At 49.2% G+C, this 18,120-nt stretch overlaps 1 protein-coding gene across 4 annotated transcripts in view; it reads left to right on the top strand.

Annotated features, from left to right (window-relative positions):
- Positions 1-18,120, top strand: part of EXTL3 (exostosin like glycosyltransferase 3) — a 220,813-nt gene that overhangs the window by 24,809 nt on the left and 177,884 nt on the right. The window contains exon 2 of one of the 4 annotated variants that reach the window (XM_075923261.1): positions 17,027-17,102. The exons of 1 other annotated variant lie outside the window; for it this stretch is intronic. The gene's annotated coding sequence lies outside the window, so the exon portion shown is untranslated. Of the gene's footprint in view, positions 1-7,213; positions 7,595-12,009; positions 12,754-17,026; positions 17,103-18,120 lie in introns of those variants that run through there. 2 more of the 4 variants (XM_075923259.1, XM_075923260.1) reach the window with 2 other exon arrangements.

Raw genomic sequence — 18,120 nt, 5'->3', positions numbered from 1 at the left:
CCTCTACTTGAAGTTTCGCAAGGGCAGGGTGTTCCTGGCTGCTGTCCCGCTACCACTGCATGAGTGTTTGCTGACATTCTCAGATGTCTCCAGTGTGAACGCTTTTGTTGTTAGTTTATAGTGGAGTTTGAGTGAATTTTCAGTGCGTGGTGAAAGGTTTCTGGATCGGCAGCTCTGAAGCCCTCTCCATCCCCGGAGGAGGCCCAACTGTGTTCAAATGCACCACAAACCATTCTCCTGGGTGGGCATAGCGGAGGGACTCTATCTGGGAGCGAGAAATAGTTCAGAGTTGGGAAGTTAAACAGTTAACCGATGAGCTTGGGCTCACGGTTACACGCAGCCTCCTTCCGTCCCTCCTTCCCGCCCCCTGACAGAGGCAGCAGCATGTGAGGTGAGGGTGGGGCAGGTGGCTCCGTGGTAGCTGGTACACATGGGGAACACCTTAAAAGCTGGCTTTTAAACCCCCCTCCCCCACGTGTAAACCGCTGAAATTTTTAACAGTTAAACGTTTACCTGAGCGAATACATTTTTAACGTCCCTAGTTCAGTCTTTATGGTCCAATGAAAGTCATTTAGCTTCTCAGAGACTGCCATGAGGTGACCACTAGTAATCATGGTGGCCTTTCTAGTGGACAAACATGCAATGGTCGTGTGGTAACAACTTTCAATTGCTAGCGACCTGGGCCACAGGAGAAAAACTCGGCATCACGTTACCAATCTTCTGAGCCGCCTAGCCCCTCACGGCTTACTCCTAATCCCTTTTTGCTTAGTTAATTGTTGCTTGAATATGAAAATGTCCCTTCTCAGCATTGTGGCTCTCAGTAAGAAAATATCCCGGTGTACAGTCATGTAAATATTACATGACAAAATAATTTAAAGCGGTTCTCAAACTTTTTTGTACTGGTGGTCCCTTTCAGATAACAAACCTCTGAGTGTCACCCCACTTATACATTAAAAACACTTTTCAAATCTATTTAACACTATTGTATATGCTGGAGGGGAAGAGATGCTAATCGCTTGTGACCTCCATCCCCATATAATAACCTTGTGAATCTCTGAAGGGTTAAGACCAATGTTTCCGCTAATTTTTTCCATCCATGCGTGGAATAAATTGTATGTATATTGAGGCATGTGCACCACCAGTAGAAAGTCTGGGCGCTCTGCTAATCAGGTTGGGCAGCAACTAAATCTCTCTTGGGTGGCCGCCCAAGTGCACAGCTGACTGGTTACGGCTCTCAGTTGGGAACCTCTAAGCTTGATAGAATTATATAAAATGTGATGTTAATTGTTAATGAATTATGTGACAGTGTGATTTGATTGACTTTTCCTGTGACACAATATGTCTCTTATTTCATGATTTTCAATCTTCAAATCACCAAGAACAGTAGGAGACAAAAGCTTTGCTACATATCGGTGTCTGTGTTAACAAGGAAACATTCATTTCTCTTCCCTACCCATCTTTACCAACAGGCAGTATTCTTTAGCATTTAAGGGTCTTGGCAAAACCTTCAAAGTTTTGTGGGCATGATCAAGATTCCCATGTGCAGTATTTACAGTTTAATTTCCTTCCTCTTTGGATTGCAGTCCAAGCTCTGTGCCGGGTGAGGTCGTAAGACTGAATTGGAATCTGGGAGGGGAAAGATGTTTGCATTCCGTTATGCATGTCGCTCTCCAACTTCCGACTTCTTTTTATATTGATTATTTTCCCCAGCATGGGTGTTTCACTGCTCTCTGGACTTCACTCTGTTATTTTTTAGGGGGGCAGATGTGGGTCTGTGCTGTTGAAAATATTTACCTTTATACAGTACCTTTCCTGCCCTGGGGATACCTTCACCTATCCCTGAAATACTGCTATGTATGCTGCTAAACCTGGCAGCTATTTCAATAGTGCGCACTGTACCACCAAACAGAATGAAGGAAACAAAAATGCCCTTTAACAACTACCGGGGGAATTTCAATAGAATGTGGTTAGAATTGGTTAGGACACCAGATTAACACGTCTTTTGTGAAGAGTGCCAAGGGATTCCTCTTGGCCAGAAGTGTTCAGGATCTCCGCAGGGATTCAGGGTTCAGCCGCACGGTGCTTCTGAGCACATGCTGTGGCACTGGTTTCAGTAATGGTTCAGGGATGCACTTTCCTCTTTAGTTCCCTTATCATTTCCCATAACAGCAAAGTTTAGAGGCTTCCCATGCAAGTCCTGAGTGGCTTGGTTGAAGGCAGAGATTTAACACAGAGGTTAAGACTACTAACTGCAAACATACCGTGATTTTTTTTTTAATATGCAAAACTGGTCAGGACCTTGATATTGTCTCTTCTGAAAGAAGGCAAGTTTTAGAAACAGTGACTCAATTAAAATCATATGAAAGAGACGTACCAAATGGCTACTGTAGTGAAGGGAGGGGATGAAAGCTCTCTCCTTCACTGAAATTGCTAACCTCTTGAAGAGTGAGAAATGATTTTTAGGGGTCATCTAAGGCGGTGAAATAGTGCCAGGAATGCACGGCACTGGCCTGTATCGGGGAGGAAACACGGGTATGTTAGTTGTGAGAAATGCTGAAAAGACTGGCAGTTCATGGGATGGTAAAGACAGAGAGGTCATAGAATCATAGAACCATAGAGCTGGAAGAGACCCCAGAAGATCATCAAGTCCAGCCCCCTGCTCTAGGCAGGACCAATCCCAACTAAATCAACCCGGCCAGGGCTTTGTCAAGCTGAGTCCTAAACACCTCTAGGGATGGAGACTCCACTACTTCCCTAGGGAACCCATCCCAGTGCTTCACCACCCTCCTAGTGAAATAGTTTTTCCTAATATCCAACCTGGACCTCTCCCACCACAACTTGAGACCATTGCTCCTTGTTCTGCCATCTGTCACTACTGAGAACAGCCTCTCTCCATCCTCTCATCCTCTCCATCCGGTCAAGTGGGCAGAGTTGGGATACAAAAAAGGGGCGTGTGTGGATATAAACTAGGGATGTTAAAATGCATGTAACTGAGTGACTACGTAACTGCTGAAAATTTCAGTAGTTATATGTGGGGCGGCTTTTAAGCCGGTTCCTGGTATACACCAGCTGCTACCCCGTGCTGCTGCTTCTGTATCAGAGGCAGCAGCGTGGGGCGACAGGCAGCTTCCTAGTAACCACACCGAGACCCTTCCCTGTTTAAGTGGTTAACTAGTGAACATAATGTTTAACCAATTAACTGATTAAATGGGATTTTACATCCCTTTCTAGCACAACGGGGACTTGGCCTATGAATGAGGCACAAATAATAAACTCTCCTACCTTCCGATGACAGCTTTGTGTCATCCTCCCTCTGTGGGTTTGAGAAATTTACATAATTTTTCTGACCCCGTTTTGGAAAATGCTAGTACAGGTTGAACCTCTCTAATCCAGAACACTCTGGTTTGGAAACATCCATTGTCCAGAATGATTTTAGTTAGCTGGATGTCCACTAAAGCAGGGGTTCCCAAACTTTTTGACATGGGGACCAGTAAATCCATTCACGAACTTTTGGAGGACCGGTAATGTTCATTTGCATATTTGCATATTCATTAATCAAATGATGACTATTCAAATAAGTTGTTTCTGGTCCTCCCAAAACCCCCAGTGCCAGCTTTAGCAAAGCTTTTGATATGGTCACCCACAATATTCTTGCCAGCAAGTTAAGGAATATGGATTGGATAAATGGACTGAGACAGACAGAAAGCTGGTTAGACCAGGGTTTCCCAAACATTTTACTTTAGGTGGAAACCTTTTTTTTCAGTACTGCTTTTTGCAGCCCAAAAATATAAACACATAAAAAACAAACTGAGAAAATACCAGACATCTAACATGTCTGGTATTTGCTCATTAGGTAAGTTGTATTATTATTAGATGTATCAGTTTGTAGTTTCGAACTGCCTGGCTGGTAAATGTGCTCAGGCTGCATGAGTGTGTCTACCAGCCAGACAGTTCACAACTACTCAAGGGGGAGTGTGTATGGGGAGACAATAGAATCCCCAGGCTGGACTAACTCATGCTTTGTGCTTTGTGGGGGGGAAGGGAGGAACGGGGCAGCGCCCCAAGATCTACAGATGGCCGGGTCAGTCCCACTCCCCGCAGGCCGATTCATTCCTCCCCCCTGCGACTCTGGCCAGCCCTACTTCCCCCAACCCCCTCTCGGGCAGCCAGTTCTCCCCGGCTTCTCCCAATCTCTCTTTGACAGCCCTGCTGCCCGCATCCAGCCCTCCTTCTGGCGGCCGCTTCTCTCCCCCCCAATCTTTCCCGGCCAGCTCCCTGCCCCCAACCTCGCACCCCCCGGCAGCCCTGCTTCCACCGGCCCCCCAATCTCCCCAGCCTGCCCCGATTCCCCCGTCCAGTGCTGCTTCCAGTGGCCAGCTCTCCCCTCCTCCTCACCCCAGAATCCCCTGGCACCTGCACCTTCCCTTAGCCCTGCACTCTCCTGGTGCCTCCCCCTTCCCTTACTGCCCCTGCCCCCTTTGCCCTCTTTTTCCCTGATACCCACCCCCTCAGCGCACTCTGCCCCATTCCCCTCCTGCCCCTCTGTACCCTCACACATCACTTGCTCCATCCCCACCTCTCTCATGCCCACCCCTTCTTTCAAGCCTTCTCCCAGCACCTTCTCCTCCAGCCCCCAATGCCCTTCCCCTCTCCTCTCCTCTCCTCTCCTCTCCTCGCATCACCCTGTCCCCCTCCCACTGACACCTCCCCTCCTGCCCTTTCCCTCATTGTCTGCACTTGGCCCCCTGACATTTGTCTTTCCCTCTTGCATCCTGTCCCTTGGTGCCTTCCCCTTTCATCCCCGCTGCCACCGCCGCTGCCGCCCAAGCCCGTTCCCTACCTTTTGCCTTCCACACTGTGGGGCTGGAGGCCGCGCTCAGGCCCCGGAGGCAGCGTGGTCCCGCCACATGCCTCCGAAGAGTTTTAAAATCCTGGGCCGTGATGTCACATCACGCCTGGGTGTCTTCCCTGCCCACGTGCAACGCCGCACATGGGCAGCAGCAGGGGGTGAAGAGGAGCTGCGCACGGCGGGGACACTCTGGGGGTGGGGAGGGAGGACGCGCGGGGGGGGGGGCGTGCCCCGGGCCCGCTCCAGGCAGAGCCGGGGGAGAGACCCAGCTCCACTTATCGGTGGAGCAGGGCCCTGGCTCTGTAACTCGACGGCATTTCCAGGTTCAGGGGTGCAGGGCCCGAATCGGTCTAAGGCCGGCCCTGCCGGCAGCCACCAGCCATGCTGAGACCCGATATTTTTTTCCCGCGGCCCGGTACCAGGCCGCGGCCCATAGTTTGGGAAATGCTGCACTAGAGAGGTAGATTCTACAGATTGAACCTAACTCACAGAGATGTCCGGGGGATGGATGGATTGTTTTTGTAAGGCACTCTGAAGATATCTAGCTTTACAGAGCGGGAAGAGGGGTGTTCAAAAAGGGTGATCAAGATGGAAGAATTGCTGTACCAGATCAAAGGACTATGCTATAATCTTTGGCTTTGGACAAGTAGAGAACTAAACAGATTAGAGAGTGGCTTTTGCTTTGAAGCATCATGGGCTACATGGTGATTGAGTGATTAGGTTAGAAATCTCAGACTGGATTCTTGCTGATTAGGAATTGCTCCCTAACATTCAGCATCTAAGCACTAAATCACAGCATTGATGCTGTAAGCCAGTGTTTGAAGGGTAACATCTGAGGATTGCGGATGGGTGTCCATCTTCCCAACCATTACCTACTGGTCCATGTGTATTAAACGTCCTGGTCTGTCTCTGACCCCCAAGTGTGTTACAGGGCCTGGGTCTCTAGCTCAAATTAAACCAGTTTGTGATCTTAGCTCTGGAGGTCCTTGATTCAGTCCCCAGTACCACCAAGATTGCAGTTGGCAACGTATCGTGGACCATGAAATCTGCTATCTCCCCGGGGAAATTGGGTCTTTTGTGTGCTTTTACCCTGTATTATACAGATTTCACAAGGGAGACCAGTGTTTCTCAAGTTAGAGGGCCTAATCCAAAAGAGAGTTGTGAGGGGACGGGCACAAGGGGTTTTTTTTAGCGAGGCGTCACAGTATTGCCACCCTTCTACACTGACGTCAGAGGTGGGTGGCCGGAGAGCAGTAGCTGGTGGCCGGTTGCCCAGCTCTGAAAGCAGCACCCCACCAGCAGCAGCACAGGCGTAAAGGTGGCAATATTATACCATGCCACCCTTCAGAGCTGGGTGTCCAGAAAGTGGTGGCTGCTGATTGAGGGTCCAGCTCTGGAGGCAGCTTTACAGAAGTAAAGGTGGAGATACCATACCATGCCATCCTTCCTTCTGTACTGCTGCTGGCAGGTGCTCTGCCCTCAGAGCTGGGCTCCCAGCCAGCAGCCACCACTCTCCAGCTGCCCAGCTCTAAAGGCAGCACTACTGCAAAAGAGTAGCACTACTGCAGCTGGGCAAAAGGGTAGCACTACTGCAACTCCTCCCGCTCTCCCAGCCATAACCTTGTCACCCCACCCCAACTCCTGGTTGGGTCAAAAGCCCTGCTCTTACAGCACTGTGAAATCTCAGGTGTAAATAGCTGAAATCATGAAACTTGTGATTTTTTAAAAAAAACTTCCATGACTGTGAAACTGATCAAAATGGACCGTGAATTTGGTAGGGCCCTGTATGCAACTGGGAAATGCTAATGCACCCCACAGTGGAATCTGTAGGTGTGTGTGTGGGGCAGGGCTAGGGAAGATGACTATACAGTCCCTGGCACTGGGTCCTGGGTGGGAATCCCAGCTCTAGAAACAATTTTCCCCCTCCCCCCCAAAAACGTAAAAGTCTTCGTTGGTTGAAACGAACGAAATGTGAACTGCTCTGTGCTCCCTTGGCAGGGCCTTTCATCTAGGGACTGGGGGTGTCAGTGGGTCCCCCTTAGCAGCCCCAAGGTAGACAATATGGGGGAGGAGTGGAGGCTTGGTCAGGCCGGAGAAGTGTGGGGGGGGTCCCACTGTCTGGTCCCTGGTGGGCAGTGGAGCAGACAGCTGGGGGGGGAGCAGAGGCTGGGGGGGGCACTGGGGCAGGAGGGTTGGTGCTCCTTGGGGGGGGGGCAGGGTCACAAGGGGTTGGGCTCTAGTGAGGGGGTGGGGCAGGAGCTGGCTTGGCTGAGGCTATTCCCCTGAGCAGGAGGTGGGGGGGGGAGACTCTCAGCTGCCACCCACTGCGCAGGCGCAGCTTCCCATCCGTCCCTCCGAGGGGCTGAGGGACGCTTTGGAACTTCGGCAGTTTCCGGGCTTAGAGGCCCGTCCTCCTTCGGTGACTCCCGAAGAGCCTCGGCTGCTGTCGGTAATTTCCGCCCCGCCTCGGTGATTTCCGCCTCTGGGTCGGAAATGGCCGAAGACTTATGAGAATCTGCGCTTTAGGAGAGGCGGGGGGAGGAGGAGGGAGAAGACCGGCCGGCTGCTTGGAACAAACCAACTGTGCCTGGGGGCGGGGGGGAGGGGAAGAGCAGGATCGACCAAGAAGAAGGCGGCAACAGCAGCAACGGCTTCTTCTCCCCCTCCCCCCCAGCGCCCGAAGTGGGCGGCGGGGGAAGCCCGGGACGGCGCCACCCTGAGGAGGGCCGGGTGAAGGCGCAGGAGGTAGGAAGGATCGTACCATGTAGCGCGGGGCGGGCGGGGGAAGCCCCTGCTCTCGGGAGCCGCGGGCGGGGCGCTCTGGGGCCCTGCTGCCACTGGGGAGGCCGGGGGGGGGGGGGAGCTGGACGAGGGGGCGGGGCCGAGGCCGAGACGGGGAGTGTGGGAGAGCTGGGGGGGCAGGGCCACAGGCTGTGAAGGGGAGTGTGGGGGATGGGCATGGGGGGAGGCCCAGGGGCTGTGGGGGGGTATGGGGGGAGGGGTTCCAGGGGTGTGATGGGGAGTGTGGGAGAGATGGGGGGCAGCAGCTGGGTGTGGGGGGGCAGGGCCACAGGCTGTGGTGGGGAGTGGGAGGGGATGGGCATGGGGGGAGGGTCCAGGGGTGTGATGGGGAGTGGGAGGGGATGGGCATGGGGGGAGGGTCCAGGGGTGTGGTGGGGAGTGGGAGGGGATGGGCATGGGGGGAGGCCGAGGGGCTGTGGTGGGGAGTGGGAGGGGATGGGCATGGGGGGAGGGTCCAGGGGTGTGGTGGGGAGTGGGAGGGGATGGGCATGGGGGGAGGGTCCAGGGGTGTGATGGGGAGTGGGAGGGGATGGGCATGGGGGGAGGGTCCAGGGGTGTGATGGGGAGTGGGAGGGGATGGGCATGGGGGGAGGGTCCAGGGGTGTGGTGGGGAGTGGGAGGGGATGGGCATGGGGGGAGGGTCCAGGGGTGTGATGGGGAGTGGGAGGGGATGGGCATGGGGGGAGGGTCCAGGGGTGTGATGGGGAGTGGGAGGGGATGGGCATGGGGGGAGGGTCCAGGGGTGTGATGGGGAGTGGGAGGGGATGGGCATGGGGGGAGGGTCCAGGGGTGTGGTGGGGAGTGGGAGGGGATGGGCATGGGGGGAGGGTCCAGGGGTGTGATGGGGAGTGGGAGGGGATGGGCATGGGGGGAGGGTCCAGGGGTGTGATGGGGAGTGGGAGGGGATGGGCATGGGGGGAGGGTCCAGGGGTGTGGTGGGGAGTGGGAGGGGATGGGCATGGGGGGAGGGTCCAGGGGTGTGATGGGGAGTGGGAGGGGATGGGCATGGGGGGAGGGTCCAGGGGTGTGGTGGGGAGTGGGAGGGGATGGGCATGGGGGGAGGGTCCAGGGGTGTGATGGGGAGTGTGAGAGAGATGGGGGGCAGCAGCTGGGTGGGGGGGGCAGGGCCACAGGCTGTGGGGTGGATGGGCATGGGGGGAGGCCCAGGGGTGTGATGGGGAGAGTAGGAGAGATGGGGAGCAGAGGCTGGGCAAGGGGAGGCTGGGCCAGGAAGTGTGGGGGGGGGGAGCGGAGTCAGGTGCATTGGTGTGTGGGGAAGCAGTGAAGGCCCAGGGGTTCTGACGGGGTGGGGTGTAGATCAGGGGCCGTGATGGGGAGGCATAGGTTGGGGTGTGTATGGTTCATGGGCTCCTACAGAGGAGGGAGTGCGTTTTGCGGTGTGTGCGCGCGTGAGGGGTCGTGGAGTCTCATGGGGTCACGTGTATGTGCTGGGGGTCACATACCCTCGATGGCAAGGATGCACGTTGGTAGGTGTGTGTAGGGGGACCCTGACTGATGGGTTTATGTTGGTGGGTGTACGTGTGTGTTTGGGTTAATGAAGTGGGTGGAGCAGGACTGTGGTGCACTTTGGGCCATCTGTGTTTTTAAAATCTTCTCTATGTATGTAGAACTCAGTTATGCAGTACACCAGTTTTTGCTGGATAAATTTCTGGTTCCTAGTTTCTGATTCTACTACTAGTGCAGCGTTTCTCAATCAGTGGTACGAGTACCCTTAGGGGTACTTGAGAGAACTCTGGCAGAGGGGGTGTACGTCAACATGCTGAAATTTGGAGAAAACTGAATTTTTGTTTTATGTTTTAGTGTTTTATTATTTTTGTACTTTTTGCACCCAAAAATTTCATTGCCTGCCTGGCTACAATTAAGTTGATTAAACAAATGGGTTGCAACAGTAGAAAAAAATTTTGTGTCTGAAAGCTAGGTACTAAGATACCTATAATTTTATTTATTTATTTATTTATTTGTTTTGAAAAAGGGATACTTTATATAAAAAAAGGTTGAGAAACACTGTACTAAGGCATCCATCTTTTGTTACTGGTACTCATAAGCATCTCCCTATTACTATTATAGATTTATTTTTAAATAATAGAAACATGCTCATAAAAAGATAGGAATGTAGATATTGCCAGACTGAATCAGATCCAAGATCTTTGTAGTCCAATATCGTGTCTGACATAGACCAGTGCCAACTGTTGTAGAGGAAGGTGTTAAGAACACCTCAATTGTTGGGCATATGTGGGATTATACCCTGATTTGTAATAAAAGTTAGTTTAATAAAACCTAAAACATGTGGTTTAATATTTCCAGTTTTTTTCACAGTAATAACATTTATAATTCTAGCTATTCTTGTTATCCATCTAATTGTCCAGTCTCTCTCTGTAACGTTCTAAATTTTTAAACTCATGTATTTCTTGTTTCAATAAATTTTACAGTCTAATGATAACCTGTTATGAAAAAATATTTTCTTTTATTGGTATTGAATGTGCCCTTGGTTTTGTGTTACAATACTGGAAGAATCTGTCTTCTCTAGATGATTTTTATATGCTTTTTTTTTGCATATCCCCTTTTACACATCTCCCGTGTGAAGTACATAATCCCAATCTTTTCAGTTTCTCTTCATAGGAGAATTTGTCCCCCCCTCCCAATTTTTCCTCCCTATTGTGTATTTTATGCTGTAATATAATACCCCAGCAGTGTTCTTTATAAGGTGTGCACTTGCATGGCTGCTCCGGAGAGATTCAAATGCTGCTCAGCTGATAAGCAGAGCGCTCACTGCTGGTAGCATGTATTTCTGTTGATGGTGCACATCCACACATGCCTTGATGCACATAACAAAATTTATTTTGCACATGGAAAAAATTAGAGGGAACAATGCCCCCCGTAGTCTTGCCTTAATCCATTAATCTTACTGGCATAGTGCTCGTGAATTGCTGGCCAGATGCCATCCAGTTACGCTGTCTCTAACCAACCTTGGCAACTTAGAGCCTGCATAGCCTGATAGTTTGGAAACTGGTTACATCCTTAAGGTCTTATTGGGGAAATTGGTACCACTAGGGGAACTGAGAGCCAATGTGTGTCATCATGGAGCACTGAGACCAGATCAAACAGCTAAGGAGAAAAGCCAGCCCTTCCAGAACTTCTCGTTTCTCTAAAATTCTTAGAAACAACAACAAAAGTCTAATTTTTGTGTGTGTGCTAAAATTCAAAGAGCTTGTTAGTGCCCTCTGATTCATTTTAAACACTGTTTTGCACAGTATGTATTTATCCTAGTAAGGTATGTCTTCTCTAAAAACTCCTTTTTGGATAAACCTAGTAAGTGTGTGTATGTGTGTGTGTGTGTGTGTGTGTGTGGTGATTTAATAACGTGTGTGTGAGATTTAATAACTTGCGTGTGCTATCATGCAGTGCTGTTGCTCTCCCACTTTTACAAAAAAAACCCACCCTTTATAACAGGGGTGGGCAATAATTTTTGACAGAGGGCCACTACAAGATTTTGGAAAATGGTCTAGGGCCACACTCTTCAAGGATATTAATGGAGGAGGTGCGGGGGTCTGGGATGGAAGTTGGGTGCAGAAGGGAGCTTGGGGTAAGGGACTGGGGTGCAGGAGGGAGACTGGAGTCTGGGGGGAGTTTGGGTGAAGGAGGTGGTTGTGACTTAGGGCAGGGGACTGGAGTGCAGGGGTTTGGAATGTGACCTAAGGTAGGAGGGGTTTGTGATCTGGGCAGGAGATTGGGGTGCCAGATCTGAGAGGGGGTGAGGTGTAAGAGGGGGACAGAGGGTTTGGGTATGTTGGAGGGGGACAGAGAGTTGGGGGCAGGAAAGGGCTGGGGTGCCAGAAGCAGGCTGTGGCCAAGAGACTTACCTGCCAGCTGCCAAATTAGCTAGCCTGCCTGCCTGCAGAGCTTAAAATGTTTCCCAGCCAGCCTGCCTGCTTGCTGGGCCATTGGCTTCATGAAAAACTGAGCTGAGGAGAGGGGGTGTGGTTCTTAGCTGCCTGTTACTCCAACAAGCAGCTCGCATTGGCTGGGGTCTGCCAGACTCTGGCCAATGGGAATGTTCTGGGGGCGGGGCGGGGTGGTTCCTAAAACTTCCCCGTCCCCTCCAGTTTTAAAACAAATAGAGCCCTGCAGCCGAGTTTCTGCACAGTGCTTTGGGGCTGTGGGCCAATCTGGGGAGCCTGCCTGGAGCTCCTCGCTGCCTCTGTGGGCCAGATCAGTGGCTTGGCAGGCCACATCTGGCCCGTGGGCTGTATTTTGCCTGGGCCTGCTTTATAAGGACCTGATCTTGTAAGTCTGTAAACATGGGACAAGGACTGTTTTTATAAACATTTACAAGACCGGGGCATGAGTCAGAGCTATCATCAATATACTTTGGTTTGTGGATTTGTGTTGCAGGTGTTTTTAGGACTGTCTGGTGCCCTGGCTTTTAGATACTCTAAAAGTTTACTCAGTAATTAACAGTCCTAGGCTGTTTTCCCTGTTGGGTAAAATCCATATTAAATGAATGAGTCTTAGCTGTTATGGTGATACCCAAAGGGGCAGAAATGGGGGATGTTGTATTTAGCAAGTATTTCTGAGTGGGAGTAGTGGTTAATTTATTTTGGTATTAAATGTGAGAGAGAAGGAAACTTAGAGTGCCCCCTCTTCTTTCCTTTTTTTAAGCCCTGATAGTTTGAAAGTCCCATCACTATGTGCATGTTTACCAGTATTGAGCTAAGGCACTGCTGTTTGTCTCTTTCCGTTCATCACACCAACAGCTAGATTTAACATTGGTTCAGCTCGATCTTAGGAAGCCAGAAACTGGGGTAAATGACTGTCTTGAGCTCGGCAGAGTATGGCTAGATCCTTGTGGAAGCTGAACTATTGTGCAGGTGGTCCTTGAACTTCTCAACATTGCATTGCAAACGAGAAATTAAAACAAAGACATTCTGAAACAGCCTAACTTTGGGAGTAGGGAGTGTTACAAATTTGATTTTTGCACATGGGAATTTGTGTCAAAGAGGTGGAGCGGAGGAGCCAAATGCATGAACTGAAGGAAAACAGAAGCATCTGTTGTCTCGACGCACAGGACTCACATTTTTGAGGTACTGAAACGGGTTGAGAAAGGGGAGTGTTTGTTTTAGCTAGATTTCTTTCACATATGGCTCTCCAGTATTGAATGTTGGGCAATCAGTTCTTCACTTGGCGAGCTCTAAGGGCAGCGGAAAGATGGGTGGAAATTCAGATATGGGGCCATGCTACATTCCACCCCTTCCCGACCCTCTCAGGGAAGCTGTGATATCACCACACTATGCATTCACAGCTTTGTGGCTTTTACTTTTTGCTAATTGGCTGTTTGTCCCTCTCCCAGGTGTTCTCTGCTTCTATCTCATTCTCTTCTACCTACCATGCTAATCATAGTCATATTTGAGCCCTGTCTTCTTGCTGACCGCCCCCATCTTTCTGTGTTCCTGTATTCATAGCATACACCTGAGGGTATTCTGCAACAAGATAATACAAATTCTGCACACAGCATTTTACAGTTCTGTGAGTTTTATGTGTCAGTAAATAAATGCAGAGGTTCCAGAGAGCACAGGCCATTGGCTGCATGAAAAAGAGTTCACCCTGCAGCCCTGCTCCCACCCCTTGGACAGACTCAGAGGTGAGGCTGCACCTGTCCCTGACACAGTGCAGGGCTTGGGCCTAACCTAGAAACACCCCGGGGCTCTGCCCCTCTGTGCCAAGTGCGCCAGGTGTGGGGCAGGCAGGCTCAGCCAGGCAGGATCCAGGTATGAAGTGGCTCAGAGTTGGAGAACAAGGTGTGGAGTTGAGAGGGTTCTGTGTGGGGCAATCTGGGTGCAGTCAACTCAGTGGGGAGCCTAGGTATGGGGAGATCTGGATGCACAGAGGGTTGGATGGATGGGGGAGCAGCTCCCTGTGTGGTGAAGCCGAGGAAAAAAGGGGGTAGGAAGCAGGTGAGGATGCTGAGCTTCGTGCAGCTGGATGAGGTTTCTGGGGGTGGGTCTGACCCAGCCCCAGTCCCCGCTGCTCCTTGCAGGGGAAGAGAAAGTCCTGTCCTCTCCTACCTCCAGCCCAGGTGGGACTCGCAGCTGGCCCCAGCTCAGAGTAGGAGTCACTGGCTGGGGTGTCCCAGCTGCTCTGGGTGCCTGAAAAAATATAACTGCACTGCTGGGGAGTGGTGTGTGACTGCTCTTGAGGCTTCCCTGTCAGAGAGTCATTTTTCTGCAGAGAAGCGAAGGAATCTGTGGGGCTGTGAACTCTGTGCATGCGCAGTGTTGCAGAAATTCCCCTAGGAGTAATTGTAACTCAGTGCTCTCATGTGTTCTCCCTTTCCCTACTGCTGCTCCCGGTTAATAAACAAAACATCTGACTAACAAAAGGTGCCAATCTTCAGTGTATTGAATCTTTGGCTGTGTGTCTGATTAGATTGCAGCCTGTTTGGGTTTCCAATAAGAACATTAGAGCGGCCGCACTGGGTCAGACCAAAGTCTCATCTAGCCCAGTATCCTGTCTGCCGACAGTGGCCAATGCCAGATGTCCCAGAGGGAGTGAACAGAACAGGGAATCGTCAAGTGATCCCTCTCCTGTCCCCCATTCCCAGCTTCTGGCTAACAGAAGGAAGGAACATCATTCCTGCCCATCCTGGCTAATGGCCATTGATGGATTTGTCCTCCATGAATGTGTCTAGTTCTTTTATGAACCCTAAACTATGTAGCACTTTAAAGACTAACAAGATGGTTTATTAGGTGATGAGCTTTCGTGGGCCAGACCCATTTCCTCAGATCAAATAGTGGAAGAAAATAGTCACAGCCATATATACCAAAGGATACAATTAAAAAAAACGAACACATATGAAAAGGACAAATCACATTTCAGAACAGAAGGGGGATGCGGGGGGGGGGGTGTGGAAACGAAGGTAAATGTCTGTGAGTTAATGATATTAGAGGTGGGGAAGGATAGATGTCTGTGAGCTAATGGTATTAGAAGTGATAATTGGGGAAGCTATCTTTGTAATGGGTAAGGTAGTTGGGGTCTTTGTTCGGCCCCCCTGCGGAGAGTGTCGAATTTTAGCATGAATGCCAGTTCAGAGGATTCCCTTTCAAGTGCAGATTTGAAAGTCTTCTGGAGTAGGATGCATGTGATTAGGTCACTGAAACAGTGTCCTTTCTGGTTGAAATGGCAAAAAACTGTTTTTTCTTTGTGATCCTGTCTGTCTGTTTTGTGGGCATTGATTCTTTGGCGAAGTGTCTGAGACGTTTGTCCCCACTTGTTTAGGCCCAATAATGGTGTCAGCAGACTTAACCTCAAGATGATTCTTACCAACAACCACAGGACATACCACACTAATACCAACCCTGGTACTTTCCCTTGCAACAAACCCTGTTGCCAGCTTTGTCCACATATTCACTCTGCTGACACCATTATTGGGCCTAACCAAGTGAGTTATAAGATCAAGAACACATATTCCTGCGCATCCAGAAATATAATCTATGCTATCATGTGCCGAAAGTGTCAGTCTGCCATGTACATTGGACAAACGTCTCAGACACTTCGCCAAAGAATCAATGCCCACAAAACACAGGTTGTGTTGTGTGAAGAAATACTTTCTTATGTTTGTTTTAAAATTTGTTTGTCTATTAATTTTATTGGATGACCCATGGGAATGAATTAATAATGTTTCCTTATTTACTTTCATCGGACCAGCCATGGTTTTATAGATCTTCGTCACATCCCCCTGGTTGTCTCTTTTCCTTGCTGAAAAGTCCCATTATTTTTAATCTCTTTTCATATGGAAGCTGTTTTATATGTCAAATCATTTGTGTTGCCCTTTTCTGAACCTTTTCCAATTCCAGTATATTTCTTTTGAGATGGGTGAGCAGATCTGCATACAGTATTCAAGATGTGGGTGTACCATGAATTTATGTAGCGAGAATATGATATTTTCTGTCTTCTTATCTATCCCTTGCCTAAAGATTCTCAGCATTCTGTTAGCTGTTTTTGACTGCCGCTGTACACTGAGTGAATGTTTTAAGCGAGCTATCCACAATGACTCCTGCATCTTTCTTGAGTTGTAACAGCTACTTTACACTCCATCATTTGATATGTTAAGTGGCATTGTGTTTTCCAGTGTGCACTTTGCACTTAGGGATGTTGAATTTCATCTGCCATTTTGTTGTCCACTCACTCTGTTTTGTGAGATCCCTTTGTAACTCTTCTCAGTCTGCCTTGGCTTTAACTAGTTGAAGTGGTTTTGTATGCTCTGTAAATTTTGCCACCCCTTTTCCCAGATTATTGGTCAACATATTCATAAATACTGTTGCAGTAGACATCCCTGGGGGACACCCTGTTTACCTCTCTCCATTCTGAAAACTGGCCATTTTGTCCAATCCTTTGTTTCCTATCTTTTACCCAGTTATTGATACAGGAGAGGGCCTTCTTATCCCTTGACAACTCACTTTGCTTAAGCGCCTTTGGTGACGGACCTTGCCGAAGGCTTTCTGAAAATCCATGTACACTTTAGCCACTGGATTGCCCTGTCCACATGGTTGTTGACCTCCTCTAAGAATTCTAGTACAGGCAGTCCCCGGGTTACATGGATCCGACTTACATCGGATCCCTACTTACAAACGGGGTGAGGCAACCCCGCACTAGCTGCTTCCCCCCAGCAGACCAGGGAGACGCGAAGCTAACGCATCTCCCCCCCCCCCCCCCCCAGCAGATCAGGGAGACGCGGACCGGCTTTTCTCAGCAGACACCTCAGCTTGAGAATAAAGGACTGAGGGAAGTGAGGTGTGGGAGAATAAAACTGAGCTCTGGAGAAATGTTTGGCTAGAGTTTCCCCTACAATATGTACCAGTTCCGACTTACATAAAAATTCAACTTAAGAACAAACCTACAGTCCACTATCTTGTACGTAACCCGGGGACTGCCTGTAGTTGTGTTCGGACAGATACTGATAGGGTGGGGACCTGACCTTGACTGGAGTCTTTCGGTGCTATCATGATATAAATGAGTTGGAGTTCAGCTGCATGTAATTTTGCTTTCTGAGAATATTTTATATTTGCTTATTTCACTGGACAGCAACACCCATGCACGCATGAAGGCCTTTCTAAATGTTGACATGCACAAAGTGTTTAAATGGGATTGTTATAGAGCTGTTTCATTGTGGTTGCCGTGAATGAGTTTGGCTATTGCAGATCAGCTTCACCCTGTTGCTTGTCACATCTGTCAGTTTTTGTGTGGAAAACAGGGGCAAAGCTATTGAATTCTGAGTTTTTACTCTTGGGGGAATTCTACTTCACTGCACTTTTGCAGAATTCATGGTCCTTGTAGAGTTTTTTTTTTCCTTCCCCACAGAACAAATGACTTCTGATGAGGAAGTAAAGAAGAGCCACAAGTGCAGTCACGAGTCCCTCCCCAGTACTGCAGGCAGGTTGGTTTGGGTGCACAGAGTGGCTAGAGATGAAAAATCACGGGTTGGATCGGGGGGCTGCATGTGAGAATGAGACACACACACTCAGAGCTTGTGGCATGCTTGGCATTCAGGACCAGGGCTTTAGATTGTTACTGAGGAGGTAGGTCAGGGGCAGGTTCTGTCCCCTCAGAGCAGTACGGAGCAGCCTGCCGCTTAGTGAATTGTTCCTGTTGTTCGCAAATTCCCCCAGCGAAATACAACTGGTGTAAAAATGTTAAGGTTCACGTACGTTGCCAGAGTGGTGTAAAGGAACCTTATTATAAAGAACAGCATGGGCTTATAAACACTTATGGTATTTTAGTGATTAGAACTGGTCTATAGTTTTGGACTAAAATAATTTTCTTGCAAAATGTGGTCCATGAACGGTTTGCTACTGACCTTTCTGGAGATGGTCAGTAGCCAGTATAAATTGTGAGTTTGAATCCCCATCCCTTGCTTGCTCTTCAGTTGTAACACTGAGCATGTGGCTACATATATTTGTTGACTTAAGAACTAGAAGTAAAGGGTCAGTACTAGCTACTTTACTATTAGACAGAAGGGGTTAAAATGTTTCCTCAGTGCTCCACAATCCCATTCTCCATCCATTGTACTATAGTTTAAATAAAGTGACCAAAATAACTGAACCAAGTGTGCTTCTATTGCTTTATTTTAATAAAAATATGCCGAAATGTTTATTTTTTTGGCACTGAATTCCCCCAGTAGTGAACATTTGTGGTAGAATGAGTACATGTAGCATCATGTTCAGCTCTGCTTCTTACAGAGAACCAGTCCCCAAATTGTGGGGGAATAAAAAGGCTGAGTGCTGGCTGACCAGGTAAATTGAGGTTATTTCACAGCAGACACGGTGCCAGTTGTGAAGTGCAAATTGAAATCCCATTTTCGAGAAATCGTTGCTATTAGTTAATTGAAGTCTGTTACCAGCCGAAAAGGTTGAGTGGCTTGACTAATCTGTTGCAAATGGATTTACCTTTGAAAA

The sequence above is a fragment of the Pelodiscus sinensis genome, chromosome 3 (assembly GCF_049634645.1).
Source record: "Pelodiscus sinensis isolate JC-2024 chromosome 3, ASM4963464v1, whole genome shotgun sequence".
Classification (NCBI taxonomy): Eukaryota; Metazoa; Chordata; order Testudines; family Trionychidae; genus Pelodiscus; species Pelodiscus sinensis.
This window is presented reverse-complemented; position numbering and strand designations above follow the sequence as displayed.